The sequence below is a fragment of the Mastigoproctus giganteus genome, chromosome 6 (assembly GCF_048544385.1).
Source record: "Mastigoproctus giganteus isolate SK-2022 chromosome 6, ASM4854438v1, whole genome shotgun sequence".
Taxonomy (NCBI): domain Eukaryota; kingdom Metazoa; phylum Arthropoda; class Arachnida; order Uropygi; family Thelyphonidae; genus Mastigoproctus; species Mastigoproctus giganteus.
In genome coordinates, this window is record NC_143580.1 from 7,186,918 (window position 1) to 7,213,277 (window position 26,360).

Sequence of the window (26,360 nt, forward strand, 5' to 3'; positions counted from 1 at the left end):
AACATGTGGCGTGTAGGAGCTAACTGAATAATACGAGCTTACTAATTAAAGAAATATTTATCGACTGTCCTCTCCCAAATTTGTTAGCTAAGCAACGGATTGCCGATTTCGAAATATGTACTCAAACGTTTCGTGATATTTCTTTACTACTTCTTCAGTGACAGCTGTCTTTGCAAAGGTCAATTAGGTCACCAGATCAAGACCTAAGTGACTTTTTGTGAAGGTGACATTGCAAAGGCAGCCGTCATTGAAGAAGTAGTAAGAAAATATCACGAAACGTTTGACTCCATTATGTACATATTTCCAAATCAGCAATAAATATAATAATAACAACGTAGTTGGTATATTTATGTTTATATTTCAAGCCCACATATTTCAATATTTGAAACGCACATCGTGGGCACACCTCACTGAGGAATGAGCTTGGGCATTATCGTGAAGCATCTGCTCACCTTTTGATAGAATTCCCTATCTGTTTTCTTTCATAGCAACATGTAGCTTTATGAGGAGGTTTGGAATAATACTTCACCATCACAATACAGCCCCTTTGAAACTGACAGACACCTTGCAAGCACCTTTTCCTCTTTGAAGGATAGTGACTCTGCATGCTTCCATTGTTTTTTCACATTTGTTTAGTTCGGGATCATAGTGATGGATCCAAGTTTCATCCATGGTGACTAACTGTGAAAACACTCCTCTTGCTTTTCATGGCATATCGACATTTCATGTGCACATTGTGCCCTTTCCTTCTTCTCGTAAGGGGTCAGAAGTCTGGGAGCCATCTGGCAGACACTTTTCTTATATGCAACTGCTGATGGATGATGTTCTCCAAAAACCCTACACTAATTTGAAGCTCTGCAGCTATTTTTTTGACGCTAATACAGCGATCTTTCAGGATTAATGACTCAGTTTTTACAATAGTTACAGCAGCTGGTGGACGCCCTGGATTATTTCATCATTCACTGAAGTTCTACATTCAATTGTTTACACAAATGTTCAACAACTGTAACCTGGACTGTGTTCTCCACAAGCAGCGCCCATTTCTTAGTGGATTATTTTGGATGTTTTCCATTGCACAAAGAGGAACCGAATCACTGATCTCAATTCCACTATTATCCATTGTGAAACTTCACTTTTAAAGAGCTATTTTTCTGATCGTACCATTTCTGTCAAATCTGGACTGGAGGAGGTCTCTCGCAGAGTTACAAGAGGATGTCCACAGGGGTCAATACTTGGTCCCTTGTGTTGGAATCTGGTTTTTGATTCCTGGTTGGTTAAGAGTTTTCCAGCTATTCATATGATCGCATACGCTGACGATCTTACAATATTAATCCAGGGTAATTCTAGGAAAAGCCTTGAAGAATCAGCAAATGCTGTGCTGTTAGAACTCTCCAACTGGTCTTCAACACATAAATTGCAGGTTTCAATTGCAAAAACGTCTCAGATGTTGCTTAAGGGAAAGCTTGACCATGGAAGACCTCCAGTTATTAAATATAGGGAACAAACCATTAAGTACCTATCGAAGACCAAATACCTAGGCATTTATATTGATGATGCTCTCAGTTTCCTACCACATGTTCAGTATGTGAAAGAAAAGGCTAAATTGTTCCTGAGCCGAATTAAACAGATAACAAGACAAGACTGGGGTCTTAGAGGTCAAACCTTACGACTTCACTATAATTGTGTGTTTTTGTCGATAATTTCTTATGGAGCTGGTGCATGGGGCTTTAGAGCTAATAAAGTTGCTGTAGTAAAGCAACTGTTACAAGCACAGAGGGCTGCCCTCCTAACCATGTCAAGAGCTTGTCGAACTACCTCCACGATGGCTCTTCAGGTTTTGCTTGGGAAACTACCTGTCCATTTTGAAGTTCAGTACCGCTACCTTAAGTATCACCTTTTGAAGAAAATACCATTGACCTATGATAACATCCAATTAGATCTAAGTGCTCCCATTAAGACTGAGAAGACAAGATTAAGGCAAATTTTTATTGCAAAATGGCAGCAGGAGTGGTCTTCATATGATATTGGTGCAGTCACAAGGGACTTTCTGCCTGTAGCAAGGGAAATTAAAAAGGAGGAGTTAAAGTGGTTTTCGCCGGGCTTATATGGTATGTTTATATTAACTGGCCACGGAAGTATAAATACTAAACTTCACAAACTGGGACTTTCACCAACAACATCTTGTTTGTGTGGCCAGGAAGAAACTGTTAACCATATTCTTCATCAATGTCATTATTATAACGATCTTCGACGTGACCTACTTAGTGTAGTTCCTAACTTGGACTCCAGCAACAATAAAATTCTGGTTGAGTCCCAGACAGCTTTTAATGCTATGAATGTGTTTGCTTCTCGTGCATTTAAAAGAAGAACCGAAATTAGGTCCTAGTTTTACTGTTCCTGCGATTTCTTGGATCCTTTATTGGATTAGGAAAGAAATATCTCTCATTTTTGATTGGATTCTATATCTGCAACTGATTAGTATCATTAAGTGCTACACTATACTTTCCTGGATTTTATAATAGACTTGTTCTTGATGTGGAACTGTTTTCAGCAGAATAGGTATTTATTGTATAAGGAATTTTGCTCTACTCATCGAGATATTATTTGGCCTTTAGCGTTTCATTGTTTTTGGAATTAATATTTCTTTGTGAGTGACATGTGACCACTGTGACTTTTCATATTACAGACTTTTCCTAGTAACTCTGTTATCAACTATCTTGGATGATTATCTTAGACTTTTTGGGCTCTCTTAGAGCTTGTATTTAGGCAAGAACTTTTTAAAACATAATTTTGAACCCTGCCTAATGTGATCTCATCTAGGATTTGGACATGTATATTACTTTTGCGTTAACCCTGAAACATTTTATTTATTGGGCCAGGTTATGGCATTACCCTGGCATTACATTGGACGAATCTGTACATAGTGTATATTCTGCTGTGTTCCTGAAGAAGAGGATATTGTACATATTGCACATAGTGTCTTTCTGTGGAGCTTTTCAGAATTCGTGGATTTGCTTTCACTGTGTTTTTTGTTAGAAGATCAATTATTTCTTCAACAACTGAAGACGTTCTGCCTACAAGGGGTTAGGCAAACTGTAAATTAAGATGTTTTGCTGATCCTAGTTCCTAGGATGGGATTTACCATGAGATAGGTCTCCATGGTTAGAGAAGTTAGTCCACTTCTCCCTACTTTATTCTTGCTTAACTTCTTCTCACTTCTAACTATTGGAGAGTCCCTCTGTTGATTCTCCTCTATTCTATCTATTTACCTCCCCAGATCCCAAACTTCTCCCTCTGTATTCCTCTTTTTCCACTTCATTCTCTTTTTCGGGCACTCTCAGGTGTTATGCCCTGGGCTTGCCCAGCAGGAGATAATTGATCCTGGCCGCCTCCACGTGGCGGGGATGGGGGGTGAGACGTAGTGACCAGGTGTTACTGCTTCTTACCTGCTAAGAGCCAGGTACCGGCCGATAACATAACAACAGAACACATCATAACACTTACACGTCCAACACACTACATACAATTGGCCGGTCTTGGCATAAGCTTCAACACAAGAAGTACAATAGCGGCTTATGGGGGAAACCCTGGGATCCGCCACAACAACACATGAATATCCCCTGAATATCCCCTGTGAAACTTCACTTCATTCAGCTCTGCAAAGACAAAAAATGAATTGTCAAATCGAAACCAAAATGTGTGGTTGCTATAGAGATTTCAAGGTATCAAACCAAAAAAAAAATTTCATCTTTCTATTACAGATACTTTGGATGAATACAAATCTTTTTCTTTTTTTTTTTAATCCCCCTCGTAGTGGGACCAGATCTGAACTGTACAGGGGGGTTTTAAAGTACAAAGCTTGTGCAATAGAAAGGGAAGTACCAGATGGAGTTTACCCGGGAATAATTTGCAGCAAGAGGAGAGAGAGAGAGGGTGGCAGGATCTCAGCAAACGCAGGCATTGTCGGCTGTTCGAGACTCGCCGTAGTGAAGGTGTGGCGAAATGGTCCGAAATGGGGCACACAGCCACTCAACGTACCGGGGCAGGGAGACCACCACTGGTTGACAGTCAAGGGGGCCAGCGGTTGGCAAGTGACGTAATGGTATAATGTACCAATTATGTCAATTTGAGATAAAAATCACAGAGATCCACGGGTGGTATGGACAGAGAGAACCTTTGGATCCTCTTCACTGATGATTATGATATTAGGGTTGGTTGGTCGGTTGATTGGAGATTTTTTTGGCGCATCAATATCTATGGCCATAGTGCGCCATGACATTAGGGTCACCTGTAAATGATTACATCTACCCACATATTTATTTTATCTGTAAATTGTGTGTTCTCTGGTCGATTTGCCTATTTTTCTGGACGAAAAAACATCAGTTTCTGGGGGGGGGAACCTTGCTATCTACGCCTGAGACCGACTAACTCAGCCACGGAGTAAAAACAGCCCGTTAAAGTTCCTCGCGTCATCGACGAGATTCGAACCCGGGCCTTTCCACCCGGTGTGGGACCCCTTCACTGATAGAAGAATTTTCAGGTATTTTAACAACTTTGTGCTACAAGTATTTAAGAGAAGAATGATTTTATGTGCTGGATGGTAGAAGCTCGCCTTCCAGTGGCAGGGATGGAAGAATATTCCTTGAGGCGGGGCCAAGTGGCATTCATCCTTCTCTAGTTTGAGCTGTTTGTTTAGCGTTTGATAATTTATTTATTAAATTTTATAAGTTTTACATTGAGTGGGTTTATTGAGGCACTTTAAATGGAATGGTTGGCATGTGACAGAAGTTGGTACAGTTAATGGCAGACTACAACCAGGGCTCACAGAGAAACATTCCGAGTATACCATTCAGCGGATGCTCTTGCGGCAGGCCTACGGAGTAGGCGACCTGTTCACGTGTCCGTGTTGACCGATCTTCATCGACACCTCCACCGGCATTGGGCACGAAAGCACAGTTCCTGGACATTGGACGACTAGAAAGAGTCGCGTGATCTAACGAATCAAGGTTCCAACTCCATCATGCCGATGGACGGGTGTGTATGCAAGCAGGTGAACAGCTGCAACCAGACTGCACGGTTGGACGAAAAGAGGCCGGCAACGGTGATTTCATGGTTTGGGGGATGTTTTCATTGACATTATTGTGTCCCTTCATCCCCGTTAAACACACCCTCATCGCCAGATCCTACCTCGGCATTGTTTCCAAAAATGTTTTGCCCTACATCGTTACCGTGTATCCAGATGACACTGGACTCTTTCAACAAGACAACGCGGCAAAAGGCCCGCATCAAAGCCCCGAATCAAAAGGCCCGCATCGTGCAGGAATGGTTCGAGATCGTGTCCAAGGACCTCGTGTGCTTCCCTGGTCGCCAAATTCCCCCGACATAAATCCCATCGAACATTTGTGGGATGCGGTGAGATGCAACATTCGCCAGTCCCAGTCAATGCTTCGCGCCGTTGTCAAACTCCAGGACGCTCTATCGCGCGTGTCCTGCAGTCGATTTGCTGTTTTTCTGGAAGAAAAATCCTAAGTTTCCGGGAGAAAAAACAATGCTACACTCGCTTGAGATCAACTAACTCAACCAAGTTGTGAAAAAGATGCATAAATGTTCCTCGGTCCATAAAAATTGATGGGACTGGAAGTCAGGTCTCTAAATGGTCATTACAAGCTTTGTTGATCCCTATAGAAACGTTGCGATAAATCTGAAACAGCGCGTTTGATCCTTTTCAAAGTTATTTAGAACACTCTTCTGGACCTTTGGAACGAATATTATGGCAATACGTTAACCCATCTCCCTTGTGCGTATATTCTCCCGCACATCCACAACAAAAACACAAAAGAATTGCTAAACAAATCTAAATTAACGGCTACCAACACTACCCATCACGTGGTGTGATTTCGGTAAAATCTTCTTCAGTACAGCATACACTCGGTGATCACTGAATTACGACCAACTAGCTAATATCTTGTTGGTCCACCGATTTCACAGATAGCTTTAAATACACTTCAAATACACTTTAAACCCTAGGCATTGACTCCACTAAATGTCTGAAGGCGTCTGTAGGAATCTGCAACCATGTTTCCAGCAAGGCTTTCACAGCTTCAGCATAGATGACGCTTGAGTGTCTATACGCCTCAATCCCGTTCCAAAACATCCTATGGGTGTTCAAATGGATCGAGGTCAGGCAAACCTGCAGGACAAGCAAGATGGTGATATCTTCACTGTATTCCTGGAACCGCTTGTGCACACTGCGGGCCCGATGACACGGCGCATTATCGCGTTGGAAGATTCCATTTCTGTCCAGGAAAAAAGTGCAACATGGCAGGGTGCATATGGTCCCCTAAGAGCTGCCAGTAGACCTTACCAGTGAAAGGTTGGTCTGTACGCACCAGGAGGGTTCCAGTTCTTGCCAGCAAAATACGCCCCATATTAAGCAACCACCAACACCTGTCTGAGTGAGATAGTGGGCACCATGCACGATGGGTCCATGGACGCGTTGTTAAGCCCAACACAAAGGCGTTCGTCGCCGTATTGCACCAGGGGTATTTGGACTCATCCGACCAGCACACTCGTTCCAGTCCTCCACTAGGGCCTAACTTTAATTTGAGTAATGCCCTCCTTAGCTCCAGGCTGTTTAGGGGCGAAACCTGATGGTTTAAGTAAGCGGATAATTAATAATAATATTAATAATAAAAGATGGGACAAATGCCTGGACAAGTTGAGAATTCGTTTATTGAAGTACATGTGATTGGTAAAACAATAATTCTCTCTTTGATTTGACAAACCTTGTAAATTACTCTCTATGTCAGCCAATGGCTGATAACATATCGAGCCTGTTACATAAGTAGCTCCCTATTAATTTATCAGCATTGATTAATTAATAGTGGACTACTTACAAACATCATGGGTGAAGATATCCTAGCTAAAAAAAAATTTAACGTTTAAAAGGCATTTACAATACTTTTTCATCAGTGACCAACATGAATACAGAGAAAAATCATTTACTTCATTAGGCATCCAACCTAAAAGAAAGTAGATTCCCCTGATGAAACTACCCCAGTAGGTCCACTCGTTCTCGTATTCCTGGACTCAATTCTGTACATCTCTGGACTTGTAACATGTACATTAATAAATTGGCCACTTAGTGTATAGACCAGCGCCCTGTAGTTTCGATTATAGATCACAGTGGTGAACCAAGCTTTCATCATTAGTCACGATACTGAATAAGATGTTATCAACGTCTGCAGCATGTTACCATAGACTTCTTCCAGAGACGAATTCTGAACAGCGCAGTGTGGATTATTCTTTCTAGAAAAGTCGAAAATATGTCGGATTCTTACACTGAAAGGATAGAATTCATGGGATTCTGGCTCCTGGGCAACGCGACGCTGGTGGACTAACCCACCGCTTGGCAGGTATATAGGTGCGCTGCATTACTGCATTCAGGTAGACGGTAATTCGATGTCAGTATGGATAAACGTCGTGAATTAAGTGAATTTGACAGAGGGATGATAGTGGGTGCCCGAGGCATGGGTCACTCTATCGCGCAGATGGCGCAGAAATTGCACTGTCCCCGTTCTACAGTATGAACAGTGTATCGGGAATGCGCCATTCCCAGAATAACATCTCATCGTGGACATCGCTATGAGCAAGAAAAGTGGTGGATGAACGTGGCACAAATCACGGCCTTCAACGATGAACGTGCCAGAAATGTCTCCACCAAGACCATCAAGCGATCATTAGCCGCAATAGGTTATGGGACCCACCAGCGTCCCGTTGCTAACACCACGACAGGACTCTACGCCTCAACTGGGCGAAAGAACATCGGCAGTGGACCTTGGATGATTGGAGATGGGTCTCCTAGTCCGATGAGTCCCGTTTCCAGTTATTTCGAGAGGATGGGAGGGTGCATAACTGGCGGAAACTGCATGAAGCTATGTAACCGTCATGTCAACAAAGAACTGTTCAGGCAGGTGAACGGTCAGGAATGGTCAGGAGCGTGTTCAACTGGCACATGTTGGGACCTCTAGTACGTCTAGACGCATCTCCGAACGGTCCAGGTTACGTATCCATCCTTGCAGACCATCTGCATCCCTTCATGGTCATCGTGCACTCACAGGGCAATGGATTCTTCCGGCAGGACAATGCTCCTCCCATACAGAGCCGTGGTGATTAGAACATTATTTGAAGAGCATTCCGCAGATTTTACCACCATGGAATGGCCTCCCAGTTCACCGGAAATGAACCTTGTGGAGCATCTTGGGATGCTATGGAAAGGTCCGTTCGAGCTTTAGATCCTCCACCCAAGAATGCGATGGAATTCTGGACAGTGGTGCAACAAGCATGGTTGTAAATACCTGTGGAATGCTTTCGTGAGCTAGTGGACTCAATACCTCGCCGTGTGACTCTCCTAATCCGGGCGAAAAGTGGGCCTACCCGTTACTAGGTAGGTGTCCCACGATTTCTGTCCACTCAGTGTATAGGGGCGTTATAAGAATTACTAAAAAGGCTACATTACAGAAGTCGATAAATGATGCTCGAAAATATGGTCACATGAACGCCTGAACAGGCCTGATAGCGATGAACCATCTTCAATATAACAGCGTCCATAAGAAATTCTTTGGCAATAAATCCCATTCTTTCATAGTGCAAATCTTAGCCCACCAAGTGACCGAGGAGTTGAGGCTGTCAATGTGCAATGCGACGTGCAAGAGCGTCCCACACATCTTCGATCGGATTAAGTGTGGTAATCGTACTGGCCACGGGAGTCGTTGGATATATTCAGTTTTAAGTTTATTCCTCCACCACTTGAGCTCTATGTGCAGTGGCGTTGTCCTGCATGAAAAGAAAATCTGGGCCACTGTATCCCTAAAAATTTGCACATAGGATTCTAGGATCTGTTCTCGGTATCTCTGCACAGATCCTTCTTAACACAGTCCGGTTGGTATCAAACACATGAAGAGGGATGCAGCAGTTGATCATTATTCCGCCCCACACGAGAACACAGCCTCCATCATCAATGGAGACTGTTGAAAGTTGTCTCCAGATCATAAATGGAGGCTGTTGTCTCCAGAAGAAACAAAATCTAGAACCTGCTTGTAGGATAAAACAGGACTCATCACAGAATACAAGTAACATTCTTTATTCTGTAAAGTTAACTAATTTTTCACAAAATTGAAAATGCCTATCATTGTGATTACAATGGCACATCAACAGGTGGTGACACCACACAGAATAAAATTTTACTTGTGAATTTAATCTCTTTAGCACTCTTTTACTCGAAGTTATTATCATTTTCATGTGTTCTCATTTAAAAATGATTGCCCTGTAGAAACAATTTTCTGACAAAAAGAAAAGTTCCTTTATTCTGTAATCATCTAAATAGGAGTCAAATCCTAAGGAAATAGGATCAAAAAGGGACAACGAAGAAATTACCCTTAAAACTATGGATTCTAGGGGATGTGATCGAAGTAAGACCTCTTTGGGTTTGTTTTCTTTACGACCCTAGAGCACATGTTCGCAATGTGTCATTGCCAAGTGCAGGGGACAGCTACGAAAGAACCACAGAAGAGGCTAACTTCATCCAGCAAGAGTTGTAAGGTCGTTCCACGATCTGATGACATCATAATGAGTGTGTTTACGGCTAATGCCACCGATGTCCACTTACCACAGAGCTAACAATCGATAGCCAACACGCGGAAGACATTTTGCTTCGATTTTTGCTTATAGGTGACGAGGGAAAGATTCATTTATCACAGCTGCTGCAAGTGAATATATCCTGGAACCCAGCCACTACTCGTGACCCAAACATTTTATATATAAAAAAAGAAAAAAGTACAATAAGAAATTATTAACTGCCAAGAGTTCTTCTCTTTTAATAGATAGATGATCTTCTAGAGGAATTCAGAGCGCCATTAAACCACTCTTGAAATCAATGGAGAAATAAGATTTTATAAAAGATATAATTTATAACCGCTTGAACCTAAAGAACAATCTTTAGCATTGCATCTTATAGTTGGGGAACGTCAACCCACAAATAAATTATACACTTGGTGGGTTGAATTAAAAACAGTGGAGGAGGAGGAAAGGGATCTGGGAGTTACAATACAACCAGATATGAAGTTTTCTGAACAGTGTAAACAGGCAGCCAGGAAGTCCATGATGTCCTATCCATGATTAATCGAACGCTATCTGTAGATATAGGGAGGTCATAATCCCACTGTAAAAGACAATTGTAAGACCACATTTGGAATATTGCATACAAGTATGAAGACTTGGATAGAAAAAAAGACATTCAGCTTCTTGAAAATGTCCAAAGATTGGCAACTGGAAGTGAGATTGAAAGAAGGATGATCGTATGAGGAAAGACTGTACCTGTGGGCTGTAGAGCTTGGCAACCAGACACCTCAGATGGAATTGTAAAATGAATGAAGGTGGAATTCTCACTGTTATAAAGAGTTCCAGAACAAGGGATCATAAATTCAAATGACAGAGCTTTGGGTTTATATTAGATTGTGGGAAGTTTTCTTTTAGCGTATAATATTAAATATTCGCATTCGGCAACACTGTTTACAATAAAATATTGATGAAAATAGTTTTGTTCTGTTAATTTTGTCCAGCAGCGTACTCAATGTAAGGAATTCTTTGCTATTTTTCTTCACATCTTTAGCCAGATGCTTCTCGTAATCTGGCTTAGCTTGCCTAACCTGCTTTGTGACTTGATTGCAGACTAATTTATATCTAATGCGCTTTCCATGCATCTTTCTTCTTTGCCACTAATCTCATCAGTCCATCTGACATCCATTTAAGTCCAAACCTTGAACGCTATTTCTTAGTTGGTATAAAGAATAAAGTACTTTATACGTTTACTTTCCTGAATGCTTCCTATTTACTCGTCGAATATCTAATCTCATTGTGGTCTCCTTTGAGAAAGCAAAATCCTTTTCCTGGACCCTTGCAAGCAGTTATATTTTTAAGTAAATCAGACATCAATACACTGTGACCACCGCCAACCAATGGTTCTTTTATCAGCAGATTCTTAACGCTTGAAGAGTCTCTGCTGATAACAAAATCAAGGTCTTTCTCTCATTGGCTAACACTGCTGTCGAAAACAGACATCCAATAAATCCAGTAAAGTTCTGCTTCTGGGACCAACCCAAAAGTTCCAGATTCATTATCCCATTTTGGTTCATTATACTTATCAGAGTCATTTGGTCTAAAACACACCCTGATCTAACCTTGTTTGACCTCATTGCTTGAATATCAAACCTGAGCTTACTATCAAAGATTATTCTGAAGTGGTCCAGGATGTTACTAAGACGAGTCGTAATGGTTTACTATACTCACTGACGAAAAAAATTACAAACCTTTTGCAACTGGAATCAACATATAACTCAACGTATGGTATGTTAAAAGAATGTCTGGGTTAGGTTGGAAAGGACAGTTTGGCTTCGCAATTCTCTACAGACCACAATACTGCAAGTGATATCTAAATGAGAAGTTAGATACCCTCCTAGTGGAATTCATTCCAAAACGTGTACTAGATGCAATTCAGAACAGAGGTAGCCCTACTAGTTATTGAATAAAGGTTCCTAATTTTTTGTCCACTGAGTGTAATCTGTAGGTTTTATCTGGATCATTATTTTTGAATGGTCAACATAGCTTATCACTTGATTGCTGATTTGGAAATAAGTGATTACAACAGCAACCGTGAGATGACTCCTCCCTCAAAAATTGCTGTGTTGTCAACTGATAGGGGGTAAACGATTGACCACTGACGAAACCTTGACGAATGCCCTTAGCAATTACAGCAACTCTCTCTCTCTCTCTCTCTCTCTCTCTCTCTCTCTCTCTCTCTCTCTCTCTCGAATGACTATGCCCAAATCATCAGAGAATTCAATCAGCGAGTAAGCACTATCACATGGAACCTTTGGAAGAGTTTTAAATAGAATTGGGTGGAGTTTTAGGAGCATCAGTGACTAAGGCCATATTTCTCCTTGTATGTTGTGAGTGTTCTGAGGTCGATTTTCTGTTTGCTGGACGAAAAACCTGAGTTTCCGGGAGGAAAAAAACCATGCCATCTTCGCCTGAGGCCGACTAACTCGGCCACGTTGTGAAAAAGGCCCATAAACATTCGTCATATCATCGAAGGGACTCGAATTCGGGTCTTTTCCAACCTGTATGGGGAGGACGGCGATCCTACCATTGGATCCAATCGTAGGATCCAATCCTACGATTGACAACTGAATGTGCTATCCATGAGGGCATGAAGCAATGGATCCTGATTGCCTTGTTAACTTAACCCAAGTATCTGAAGGTGGTATCATGGATGGAGAAATTTCTGTTGGCACAGACTAAGTCCGTTTATACCGGTTGAAGGTTGGATGTCATCCAGGAGTACACGAATTTTGAATCAGATCTATTGTACCCTGCAATGTTACACTTTTATCCCGAAGGTGATGGTCAATTTATGGATGACAGTGCAACGGCGCATCGTGCAAGAAACATGCCAGAATGGTTCGGAGAACATGGCACGGGTTTCCACCATCTCCCCCCCCCCCCACATTCACCTGATGCCAATCCTATTGAGCACGTGTGGGATTTAACGCCAGGGGATCCCATCTGATGAGTATGGACTTGGCACATCTAGGGTCCTGAGCTGGATATCATTCTTTTCTTTCTTGATGATTCCTTTCTCTTGTTTTCTCTCTCTCTCTCGCAGGATAACACAGATATTTTTTCTGGCTGGTGCAGCAAAAGCCTCAGGCTTCCTTGCCCCATATGGCTTATAATAATAATAATATGCTGGAGAGTTGTTCGACAACGAAGTCCTCTACTTTCAACTTTGCCATAGCTATGAGATATTTTGTTGGAAGAATGGTTACAATAAGACCAAAACGCACTAAACACCTTATAGAATCCATAATGTGCCGCAAACTGGCTGTTATTTGAAACAAATGTGGCCCGATTCGATACTGAATAAAGGTTTCTATATTTTTTGGCCAGTATGTATATTTTTCAAAATTAAAGGATTTATTACTACAAATAGCGGAATGCAAGCTTTGACACTTAAGTTCCACGTCTTCCAATGGATGCATTTAAGAAAAGTAAAACAGTAAATAAAATCGCATTCATTTCAACGTTCCAGTTCCTCTCTAAAATTCCTTTATCAGGGAGAAATTGGTAAGTTATTTCACTGACTGAACATATCGGCGTGCATTAGAAACAGATGATTATGGGGAAAATGTTTTCTTATTCAAAGATTTTATATTGTAAAATTGATAGATATTTGCCAATTACCTTTGTACGTTAATAATCAAATTTCTCGCTAGGGGGCTGCATCGTGTCCCGGAAAACTGTAGTTGCAGCATTAACATTAATAAATATGCCAGTGGCTTTAATAAACGCAGGTAGCTGGCGAGAACAGGACATGTTCTCGCTACCCTACCGGCGAGAACATTTTGCCCGGCACCTTATCCGTTAAAATTCGCGAACGTGACACATACCTCCATGACGACAGACGCTATCCACCTAACTTAATTGACACCGAAGATTAATAACATTGCCGAAATAACTCCGCCAAGCAGCTCCGGCCCATATTAACCTCACGACACAAAATGGGAGTTTAATATATTTAACGAGTTTTGTCTACAATTGCGCGCATGCGCAGTGCCATTTGGAACCCATGTTGTTTTCTGTATCCTAAATTATTCAAGGGCCTTATCTCGGAGTATCCTGTAGCCGGCGACCGCTGGAGCGACACCAAAGATCCGCTACGGCTATGCATCATGAGGTTTTTCTGCTGTCACCTAGCTGGAGGAAGAGCGCCTAAGCCAGCCAGCTCCACTTTCGAGAGATAGATGATTAAAATAATAACGCCCGGCCCTTACAAGAAGACGCTTCTCTTAATCTTGGGTTTAAGAAAAGCTACTTATCAGAAATAGCTGTCAGACAATACCGAAGTGCGTGTTTCAAATTATAGATCCCGTTCTGAGACCTTCGTTTCAGGGGGCCCGAAGATGTGCGTGAGAGGAAAGAAGATAGTAGGTATGAGAAGCAGACGTTAGAAAAGATAGAAAGTTATCGGGACAGAAAGTTTAAGAAATGTCAGGTAAAATTCTATCTCTCTGACATCTTTTGAGATTCCTCCTGCTTGGTAAACGGTAAGGCTTAAATTTGGTTATGAATTTGGAAAGAGCGATAAATCAAAGAGTGGTGTGTCTTATGAATCTTTATGGCCCCTGGTGAAAACTGCTAATATATCGAAATTTAAAACGCGCCAGAAAGACAGAAAGCTGAAAGTCAATCAGACATCACTGCAGGAACACATTAAAGAATGAATGTCGCATTAAAATAAAAATATCAAAATTTTATTATGAAAATGCATTAAAATAATGGTATATGGGTGGCAGACGATACTTTTAATCATAAACCAAATCTACAGTCGTAAAAATTACATTAAAAATAATACGTACGTGGCAGACGATAACATTAATCGAATCAACATTCGTGAAAATTACATTAAAATAATAATGTGTGCATGGCAGACGATATTTTTAATCATAAACTAAATCTACAATCGTGAAAATTGCACTAAAATGATGATATCGTCTGGTATCTGTACTACGAAATCGACATCTACACGTGCAGTTGTTGCTTTTTAATATTTTAAATTATTTAAATAAAAATATCAAAATTTTATTATGAAATTGCATTAAAATAATGTTATGTACGTGGCAGACGATACTTTTAATCATAAACCGAATCTACAGTCATGAAAATTAAATTAAAATAATGATATCGTCTGTTGTCTGTACTAAGAAATAGACATTTACACGTACAGTTGTTGTTTTTTAATATTTTAAATTATTTAAATAAAAATATCAAATATCATATTAAAATAAAAATAAAATTTTATGATGGAAGAGCATTAAAATAATGGGATGTACAGAGCAGACAATATTTTTAATCATAAACCGAATCTACCATCATGAATTACTTTAAAATAATGATGATATTGTCTGGTATCTGTACAACGAAATTGACAATTACATGTACAGTTTTTTTATATATATATTTTTTTATATTATTAAAATAAAAATATCAAAATTTTATAAGGTAAATGTATTAGAATAGTGGTATGTATGTGGCAGACGATACTTTTAATCATAAACCTAATCTACAGTCATGAAAATTAAATTAAAATAATGATATCGTCTGGTGTCTGTACAACGAAATCAACATTTATACGTACTGTCTAAATTTAGACGTCTGTATTATTAAATAAAAATATCAGTGGTATGTACGTGGCAGACGATAGTTTTAATCATAAACCGAATGTACAACCATGACAATTAAATTAAAAGGATGATGTCGTCTGGTATCTGTACAACGAAATCAACATTTAAATGTACAGTTGTTGTTTTTTAATATTTTATATTATTAAAATAAAAATATCAAAAAAATAAAATATATTAAAATAAAAATATCAAAACTTTATTATGAAAATATATTAAAATAGAGGTATGTACATGGCAGACGATACTTTTAATCATAAACCGAATCTAGTCATGAAAATTACATTAAAATAATGATATGTAGCAGCAGACGACACTTTTAATCATAAACCGAAACTACAATCGTGAATTACTTTAAAATAATATCGTCTGGTATCTGTACAATGAAATTATTTTTTCCCCTCAGCTATTGAACTCAAATCCGACCGAATAATAAACGCAATTATAAACTCAATATGACACCTCATACCCTTAGTCGCTTTGATGTTCAACACACACTCATAACCTAACCTGTCAATAATAGCAGTCCACAGAGTTATCTGAAACAGGAAGAGTGGTTAATTTGGGAACAGAGAGTAGTGACCGGCCACAGACTCATTACACTGAAAGCTCTTATGATTCAACAACCCACTTGGATCAAACACACTGAATCCTTTCAATCATTTCCTCATTTCGCCCCTTCAAAGAACTAAACAGTTAGCTGAGATATAGGTATCCGCAGATCAAAACTAAACGGCTTGATCTTCGTGATTTCTTATAAAACTAATTACACCAAAGGACCTTTGTCCATTTGTGTTGTCTAGTAATGCATATCACAGGCTCTTATCCTGCATAATCCAAAAAAAGGACAGCAAATCTTGGCCATCCAAATATAGTTCCACTGCCCTCGCTCCAAACCTTTCTGAAGTCACGAAAAAAGCCATTAAGAGCAAACTTTTAAACTATCTCAAAGGTTCCATTTGATTGATGATCACCAATATGGAGTTCGTAAGTATCGATCCGCAGAGGGTCTTTTGGCCTCGCTCATCTTTACGACATAAATTCCATGAAAAAGTTAGGAGAACATCAAGATGTTGCTCCTATTGACATTTCAAAAGGATTTCATCGTATTTGGGATAACGATCACATCCGCAAACTATCAAATCCAAGTTGAGCCATTGAACTCAAATCCATCTACCACAGAACACTGCTTCCAAAATCACACAGTACTCCTTGATCTGTCCAAAAAGAGCAGTCAATGTAATAAGTTTTATTTTCATACTTGAGGAGTTCCCTCCCAAAAAAGGATTAACTAAAACTCTCAATTCTAACCACTTACCACTCCCTATTACACATACATTTAGTTTTTGTTGAATTCTACAGTTCACAATAACAATTTCCACATTATCTTCCAAATGGGGAGTGGGCGACCTATATTGGTTTTCAAAAATTAAAACACATCTTGCTTTGTACTATTTTCCACATACAGTGAGTGGCCATTTTATTAGATACGCTTACTCCTTGAATTAAATGGAGCAACTCTTCAGTAACAGCACCACATACTCTTACCATGAGAAGACGAAAGATATGTGACTTTGAAAGTGGAACGATAATCGGCGCGCAGGACTGTGTAACGGGTGTACCTAGATTGGTCCAATAACATTTATTCAAAGCCGATCGGTCAGAAACTCATTAATACCACAGATTATGGTATCAATGATAAGACTTCTGCAGGTACCAGAAAGGCTACAGCCAATACTCCAACACAACAATGGTAACCAACCACAATACAACATGAATCCATGGACCCATCCATCCAGGTTAGGTGTGTATGTATGTTACCGATGAGTCCAGCTTTTCTAGAAAGAGTGATTACAGATGTACTCTCATCTCAAGGGAGACAAGGACTCTTAATACCACCAGTAACATCGTTTAAAGAGAGACATCTCCAGAAGGGGAGGGGGGAGAGTTTGCTTTGATTTCGATATGCATCTCTTTGGGTGGATGAATCAACTCTAAAAGGGTATGGTGTTATAACGGTTTTAGGCACATCAACAACTGACATCATGATTGCCTTTTTGCTGGACGAAAAATTTGAGTTCCCGGGAGAAAAACTATGCTCCCATCACTTGAGACAGACTTAGCTACCTTGTGAAAAAAGCCCATAAAAAATTCTCTATTAACGGGATTCGAACGCAGGTGTTTTGACACCTCATCATAAGGCAATTCTAGCTGAGTGGTACACGCGTTGGAGTTAATCGCGGTTCAAGCCCTCGTGATTGCTAAATATGATGTTCTACTATTCTCTTCATCTTGTGAACTCTGGTCCTATGTCAATCCCGGACTATAAACTTTTTTTATTATTATTATTTATTTATTTTATTTTATTTTATTTTTTTTTTGTGGAGGTTAAACTTCATGATCCGGGTTTTCGGTTCGAATCAGGGATCTCTATCCTTAAAAAATATAAAAAGAAAATATAAAGAAAAATTCTCTCGGTGTTTCAGAGGGCACTTAAACATCGGACTGGTGCATGCGCAGTTACTACATTGATCGCCTTTTAATAGAGTCATTCCACATCTATATTTTAGCACCCTTCGGGTGCTGAAACATAGACTCAAAATATTTATAAAAAATAAAAAAAATTTTATTGCATATATATCCAACAGAAATTCACAGGTGGTTACTAAGAAAAATATCAAAGCAGGAGGAATTTATTCATTATAGAAGCTCGAAAACTCGATATAATCACACTCCTCACTAGCGATAGTATGGTGTGAACTTCAAGGACCGTGCTGAGCAAAAAGAGTACAGCCGGATCAAAAAAAAAGAAGAACCCCATGAAAGATAATTTTTAAGCAACAGTTTCCAAGAAAGTAGTGCGTCTTATAGTCCGAAAAATACGGTAATGAAATTCCGACTTGCTGTATCTGAAACATACTATATGATTAGGCATTGAGTATCGCAGACACTTTTTGCTGCGCACGCGCGTGTGCGTGCGTGTGTGTGTGTGAGTAGCAAAAAATAATGTCAAAAATCCAGGGTGCATCTGGCCAGGCTTTGTGTTCTTTGGTGTGTTCACAAAGGCGTGCGATTTCCTTCAGGCTTGTACAGTGAAGTGAAAATGGATACTTTTATATATTATTAGTTAATTAGTAATTTATGGACAAAAAGTTAATTAGTTATTTTGGATTTGGTGGTAATTTTCTTCTAATTAAAGTTCTAAATAGCCAAGGGAATTCGCCCTACAAGCATACCCAAAGTTAGAGTTTTCGGAGCTTCTCCAGATATCAAAAACAATCATCCTCTGAGATAAAGCTGAGATCCATCTGAAAGAAGAGACAGATTACTCCTCTTATTACTCGATTTAGTGATGCTTAAAACTGGAGAGTGGTTCTCTTTTATGATTTCGAAGTGTACGCGGATGATGCGTTCACCAAATTAGTCAACAAGACTACCGCCATAGATCCAATACATTTATTACAACATTTTATCCGGTTCCAGCACGCGAGAGCTGAATGGAAAATAGATTAGATTGGTAGCGCAGCTGGAGAATAGATGAGCTTGTGTATGTTCTCAATTTCCACTGACATTTCCGGTTCCTCAATTGGTTAAATCAAATACCATGGCACGTTAGATGGTAAACACTAAATTCTGCTGGAAGACTACAATAACCTTTGGGAATAAGTTGGACATTGCAAATAAATAAAATTATTCTTGTTTGAGGCCTTTTCTTAATTAAGACTTTGTAAGTTTATCAGCACATTTAAGATAAATACACTGATTGGTCAAAACATCATGACAACCCTCGTGTTTAAGCATTCCGCCGTTTCTCCCCGCTTGATGGCACATATGTCGCAGTGAGAACTGGTAATGGGGATCATACGAAATACTTGATCGACATGATCAAGGGAGATGATCTGTTGTTGTTGTAGGGTTTTAGGCGCATCAGCAATTTAGACCGCTGTATGTACAGAGTTAGTCAAAATATTGTCAACAACTTTGACAATTTATGTCCAATGTACTACATATGTTTCTGTGATAAAAATGGTACCGAATGGAAGCGCAAATATGAAATTTGTGTTTGCCACAACAAAGATGGCGTGGACGTCTGCGATGTCTGAGCTAGATAGCGCTGCTTCAAAATGGCGTCACCTGTGGAGAAATCATTTTGTGTTCTCCGTTATCGTGAAACAAAATCAGGTGTTTCAATGCAGTGATCATTCTGAACTAAATCTCACAGATATCCACCAACTCGAGACCCCATCATTAAGTGGTATAGTCAGTTCGTGGAGGAATCTGCAAGGGCAAAAGCACATGTCATCTCAGCACAGACGCCGCGACTGTAGAATGTGTGCAACAGGTGTCCCTGTAAATTGACTAACAAGACCAGGAGGGAGCTTGGAATTCCAAAAAAAAAAAAAAAAGTGTTTGGCATATTCTCAGAAGGCGCCTACCTCTCAACGCTTTCTTGCAAAATTCATTTTTTACAAGACCTGAAACTCTGGGGTACTCAGAATCCATATTAAACTGTGGGACATGAAAGAGAACATGTCCAAAAGTAAAGGTTTTCTGTGCAATGTCTGTGAAAAGGATTTATGGGCCCTTCTTCTTCGCCACACTATATGGCATTTTCTACCTTGACATGCTGAGTGGTTGCTGACAAAAGGAGACAATTTTATTTTGGACCAGGATTGGGCTCCCCCACATTTCCATAGGGACGTGCGAAAGTTTCTGTATAAGAATTAACCCCTGGCAATAGACAGCCATAAGCATGGACATCTTGACCATGCTCCTACTATTCTAATGACTCATGTAGCAGATAGTTCTTTGGATCGAATGGCCATGCTTTCTGTGATGACAAACCTTTACTTCGTTTCCACCGAGATCACCGGACCTCACCCTCTTAGATTTTTATCTGTGGGGTTTTGTGAAAGATTTGGTGTTGTGCCCAAAGTGAAGGTGTAATATGAGTGGACGGATAGTGAACACAGGTCGAGGTGAACTTTGAGTTTGCTTGTCCCGGAAATACTGTTCTTATAGACTGGAAACAGTGGAAAGGATGACTATGAACATTAACCAGGAGAAGATCAAGGGTTTCCAAAACGATCCAAAGAACCATCCGCTACATGAGTCATCAGAGTAGGAGCATGGTCAAGATGTCTATGCTTATGGCCATCTATTGCCAACGACGCCTAAATTTCGCATCTGAATGGCAACATTGGACCACTGACTGGAAAAACTTTCCTTTTCCAATGAATCCCATTTCGTAGATGGAGGGTCCGACAACAAACTGTGGAGAAGAATCATCCTAATCCAACAGAAACAGGTAAGTGGCGGCAATGTTTTGGTGGGGGTTGCTTTCCTGGAATGTCTTGTGGCCCTTTATACCCCACCCTGAATGAACTTTTTGATCCATCTCCCCGGGAGATGAACAAAGATTCGTCAATAACAAAACATGCTTCCAAAATTTTGCGTCTTCCTTCTTCAAAAGAAAAAATCATTCACATGAATTGTAATAAATAGGAAGACAATGCAGTGGTAATACTTAGTACTAACTAAAGAAGCATGTCTGCTCAATAGACATCTCCTACAAATCACTCAGCAATGAAATGATTTATCTAAATTAATCAAGACAGCTTATAAGACAAATGGTTCCTGACTTCCTGCATTTCTCTATCTCAGATTTCACTGAGGAAGTATCTACCAACAAATTGGACCAAGCTGACTGGGACTTGTGATCGGTAAACACCTTGCGACTCTTATTGTGCCCCTCTTTCTACCTTTTTTTTTTTTTTTTGCTGGCTTTTATCCTTGTGCTAGAGGAGGAATTCTACTGGTGCCCCTGTTTGGGCTCTCCGGGTAGGGGATTGATGCACCCACTGGTCTTGCACTCCAACAGTGGAATGATCCTAAACTGGTTTGGGATCATTCAGTAGGAAATGTCAAGGTCCGCTTGGTTGTGGATCCACATCCTCGTGGCGTAGACGAGCTGGGCAGGGTTTCCAGGTGATGGCCTTCCTGGTGGCAAAGTTGTCGATTATCAGTGTAACTGTTATGTCGTGTCTACATATCCATTGTGGTTGATCAAGTACATCCCAGCCCTTCATGGTGACTGGTTTCCCAGATGGTACAGCTATTCTGGAATGATGTTTTTGTTGGGTTTCAGGCACATCACTCAGGCCATGTTGAGTCCCATATATGTTTGTAAGTTGCGTGTGTTCTTCTGGTCGATCTAATGCTTGCTGTACGAAAAACGAGAGTTTACGGCAGAAAAAAATCATGCTACCATCGCCTGAAACCGACTAACTCAGCCACGTTGTGAAAAAGCCCATTAAAAAACTCAGGTCTTTTCCACCCGGTGTGAGGAATACAGAGATCCTATCAACAAACATAACTGTAACAGATGCGTTCCGTGCATATATACTATTTTGTCAACATAAACATATATATGGAGTTGCCAAATTATTAGGTACACCGACTTATTAGCGTTACACAATTTTGACAGGTCGAAATGAGGAATGGACTTCGAGTTCATTCAAAAATTTATTTATGGACCACATCTAAGGAGATGTGGTGCATGAACCTGACTGCGGCGAACAGCTCATTCCACCTCATCCCACAGATGCTCAATTGTGTTCGATGATTAAACAGGATGCTAAATCATTCGAACCAATTTGAATGATCCATGTCCTGTAATATGGGCGTGTTATCGTCCTGAAGAAGACTGCTACCAGACGGTTAAACAACGACACTCAAGTAGGCTGTAGCATTCAGATGTTGATCCCTGGTATCAGGGAACCTTCAAGCTCCGAAGAGTCTCACGCATCGATTAGGGTACAAAGGGGAGAGTCCTCCTGTATGATAAAATATTTGCCCATATCGTGAATTATGCAGATGGGGCTTGGGGAGGATGCATACCAGATAATAGTGAGAAAGTCCTGTCTCTCTGTGCAGAGATTCGCTCCTCTGGGTAGAGATTAACCTCCACAACTTGCTTTATTGTCGCTGAACACGGACTTTCTTTTGCATAGCTCGAGCAAAGGACTCTCATTTTCTATGAGGATAAAACTTATATAAACTCATTGATAGTCCGAAGATCTTTCACCAACTGGTGAAGCCATACCTCTGCCCACTCTATGAGGACCTTCATAGCATCTTTTACACTAGGATCCAAGACTTACCACAGAGACATGGACACTTGCTCATTACAGAGGAATAGTACTATCATGCGTTCACCAAATCTGCCCAAGATCTGTTGTCAAGACGGAAGTCCTTATCGTCTGTTCCTATTGGGAACCATGATGATACCTAGACTTTAGCCAGCTGAATGCTCCTACCATATGCTTCAAATGATAGGAGCATTCAGCCGGCCGATCACACTTTCAATATACGAGGGGTGATCATTTAATTGGAGGACTGGTACAAGAACTTATCTTAATTGTTATCATCTGAATCTTCTGTGGATTTCTCCTTCTCGAAATACTCTCCTTTGAAGCTTGCACCGGTCCTCGAATTAAATGATCACCCCTTACAGATGCAAGCCGATCAAACTTTCAATATATCTGCTAACTCTGAATTTGAACAGAGGATTCTAGTGGTCAAAGACCACTAGAATCCTCTGTTTACCACCCGGCTCCCTTGTTGTGTGACTTTCCTACCTATCCCGGGACTTATTCCCTTCCTCTTTCTTTCCCCTGGTTGAGCTAGTGAACTGAGCTACTATGCGAAATTAGGGGAGACCCTGGTGCCACTTTACACTATATGCGTTACGTACATCCCTGTACACACAACTTTTCTTATACATCATATGAGCAAATGTGGCCAGTCTGTTAAATAGCACGAATCTTTTCCCCCTTCCTCACCAATTTATTCAACAAAGTGGCCAGAAACCAACAGATCGTCTTTAACTCCAACTTGAATTTCATCAAGATCCAGCAGTGTCCTTCAATACAAATCCTAAATCACTTGATTGTGTTCACAACGCCATGGTGCCACTACTTTTTGCACGGCCCTTTTGACAGTAACAATGGTGCTACCTTCTTTCTAGCCCATTATATCCTTTGATTTAATATGAAACACAAATTTCTTTTCATTATATAAATAAAATTCATTCAATTAAATATTTTTACATGTATCTAACCACATTAAATTATTTTTGTCCCTTTTTCTTTCCATCCAAATGGCTCCTCGGTGTAAATAAATAAAGAATTATCTATCCGGTTGAATTTAGTTAATTTATTGCATAGAAAAACAGATACAAAAACATGAATACAAAATCTTCGTTCACCTCAAGAGAAATGATTGGCTTAAAAATTAATTTAAGAATTGTAAAAACTGCACAAGGAGAGGACTTCCACCATTCTTTGATTATCCGAAAGGATTCGCCTAAATAACTTGTCATTTTCTCATAAAAGGAATGTTAAGATAAAAGGACCTTAAGTTTAATCTTGCCAAAATGCAAACACGAGAAAAATTCTTCATGAGAATGCTAGCGCGAAGATTGGTCGTTAAAAGACAAGTTTCTTGGGTATCTCCCAGCGGAATTCTGGTCGTCCAAAGTGGCCATAAACACTGGATTTTCGATAAACAGGCTGCTGCAACTTTAAATCTCTGATGATAACTCCAGGACGAAGGTCGAAGTTGCGTTTGACAATTTCTAAAAGTTCGCATTGACTTTTGGTGGAAGTACCATAAGAAAATACGGTGATGGACAGGGGTTCGGAAATACCAATAGCATACGACAGCTGAACAAGACAGCGGCGACACAACCTGGCCTTTACAAGCGATTTAGCTACCCAACGAGCAGCATAAGCAGCTGATCGATCTACCTTGGTTGGATCTTTTCCGGAGAAAGCTCCACCTCCATGTGCGCCCCATCCTCCGTATGTATCTACGATCACCTTTCTGCCAGTGAGACCTGCATCACCAATGGGACCACCAGTCACAAACTTTCCACACGGATTGATATGTACGATGGTATTCTTATCTATATAGTTGGATGGAATGACTTCCCTTACCACTTTCTCCAATACTTGCAAGCGAACCTCATCTAGAGGAATCTTATCGGAATGCTGCGTGGACACTACAACAGTATGAACGCGCACTGGTACTGCAGCGCCATCTTCGAAATAATATTCACAAGTAACTTGAGTCTTCGAATCGGGATAAGCCCACCAGAACACTCCGCTCTTTCGTAACTCAGCCAATTTGGCATTCAGTCTGTGAGCCAACACCACAGTAAGAGGCATGGATTCTTCAGTTTCGTCAGTTGCATAACCAAACATGATTCCCTGATCACCAGCTCCAATTTCTTCGTCGCTTTTATTGACGTAAACTCCCATTGCAATCTCCGGGCTTTGTTGTTCGACAGCCACTAAGACGTTGCAAGTTTTGTAATCAAATCCTTTGCTGCAATGATCATATCCAATCTCTTTGAGGGTACCCCTGACCACTTGTTGATAATCCACAACTCCATGAGAAGTGATCTCTCCAAAAATCATCACCAATCCTGTCTTGGTAGCAGCTTCACATGCAACTTTGGCATTGGGATCTTGCGAAAGATGGGCATCGAGTATGGCATCGCTTACTTGGTCGCAGATTTTGTCTGGGTGACCTTCCCCGACAGATTCAGAAGTAAAGAGAAAAGTTTCACATGCATCACCCACCCCTTCCAATCCAGAAACCCCGAAGACTTCTTGCTGGTCTGACATGCCGCTTTCACCGTTACCTAAATGAAGGAAAAATATTTTTAAACCAAAATCTGAAGAGATCCACAAATCTACTATACTAAGTAAGCAAAGAAACAAATACACAAAGAGAGAAAAACGTCAAAAACAGAAGTTAGAAACAAAGATGGCGTCATAAATTTAAAAATAATAAAATAAAAATCTATTGAACACACTCCCACTTACCTGGTAGCTATTGCATCCCTCTGGACTGGAATATCCAGTAAGATGCAGAAAATACGAGTTAGACAATAATGGAACTTTTTGCGTTCGTCTTTGAACCGCTTATACCATTCTGGGTTTTTACTTGCAAACTGTCAGCCTAATGGACAATCTCTGTACCACCATCTGCTGGAGGAAGTCTGAACTACAACAAACCACCTCCGTTTATTTTCAAACTCATCGAACATGATCTCAACAGCATCAGTCCGCAAACTTTATTGCCACACCTCGTATTATCTAAGTCACTTGTTTATTTTGGAAAGTCCAGTAGATGGATTTTGAAGACCGGGGAGGTCCGGATACTTTTTGTAGGGTAATATATATATATCGTATTCTATAAATGTTCGCAAACTTCAAGCTGTTTCTATCAAAAGTCCTCTAGGAGTGTACGGTGGTTCTAACTAACCGTGAATCGTGTGAAGAAGTCAGAGTCAATCCTGTTGGCGACTTGAAGAACTCAATTTATACCTACTACATGCATGCACTGACGTTCAAAGGAATACATAAAGATTCACAACAGTCAGGGTTTGGCTTCGCGAATCAGCAACTAGGACATGCCAACTTCAAAAGAAATAAAGATTTGGTTTATGGTAGAACCCAGATCTCCTATTTAGAAAGGTTGAGGTTCAGTTTCGGGTAATCTTTCAAGTAGTGTCCAATTTCGTAAAGAGGCTAAGTAGGAAATTTACAGAAAGGATCTTTTATGCGTCGACTCCTTTCCAAAAAAAATTTATGGCTTCAACACTTTTTACCCATTTGGTTACATTCAGAGGAATGTTTATTCCATAACAGAACTCAATTGGATATTTCATGAACCAATATTTTAAATTAAAGTAACCATCTTCGGAAGAGAAGAAAAACAGATAAAAGTTTCTCATTTCTTACTGAAAAGAAAAAAAGTATTTTCCCGAATTGAAAGCAAGTTCTACTAAGAGGGACAAGTTGAGAACAGATTCACGATAACAGCTGGTCAAATGTGAGGAACTCCATTGACCAAAACGTGTTCAAGGCGAAGGACAATATAAAAGCCAATTAGAATATCTCAAAATGTGCATTTTCTACGTTCATACCATGGCTGTCCCTCGGATGGCGAGTTCTGGAACTATTTCAAGGGTACACTAAATCTTTCGAACTG

General features: G+C 40.2%; 1 protein-coding gene and 1 pseudogene across 1 annotated transcript in view; both read right to left on the reverse strand.

Moving 5' to 3' along the window:
- LOC150083870 (glucose transporter type 1-like) overlaps positions 1–26,360 on the reverse strand; it is a 433,074-nt gene that overhangs the window by 348,581 nt on the left and 58,133 nt on the right. The gene's annotated exons all lie outside the window — the stretch shown is intronic.
- LOC150083871 (S-adenosylmethionine synthase pseudogene) lies at positions 23,684–25,000 on the reverse strand (annotated as a pseudogene).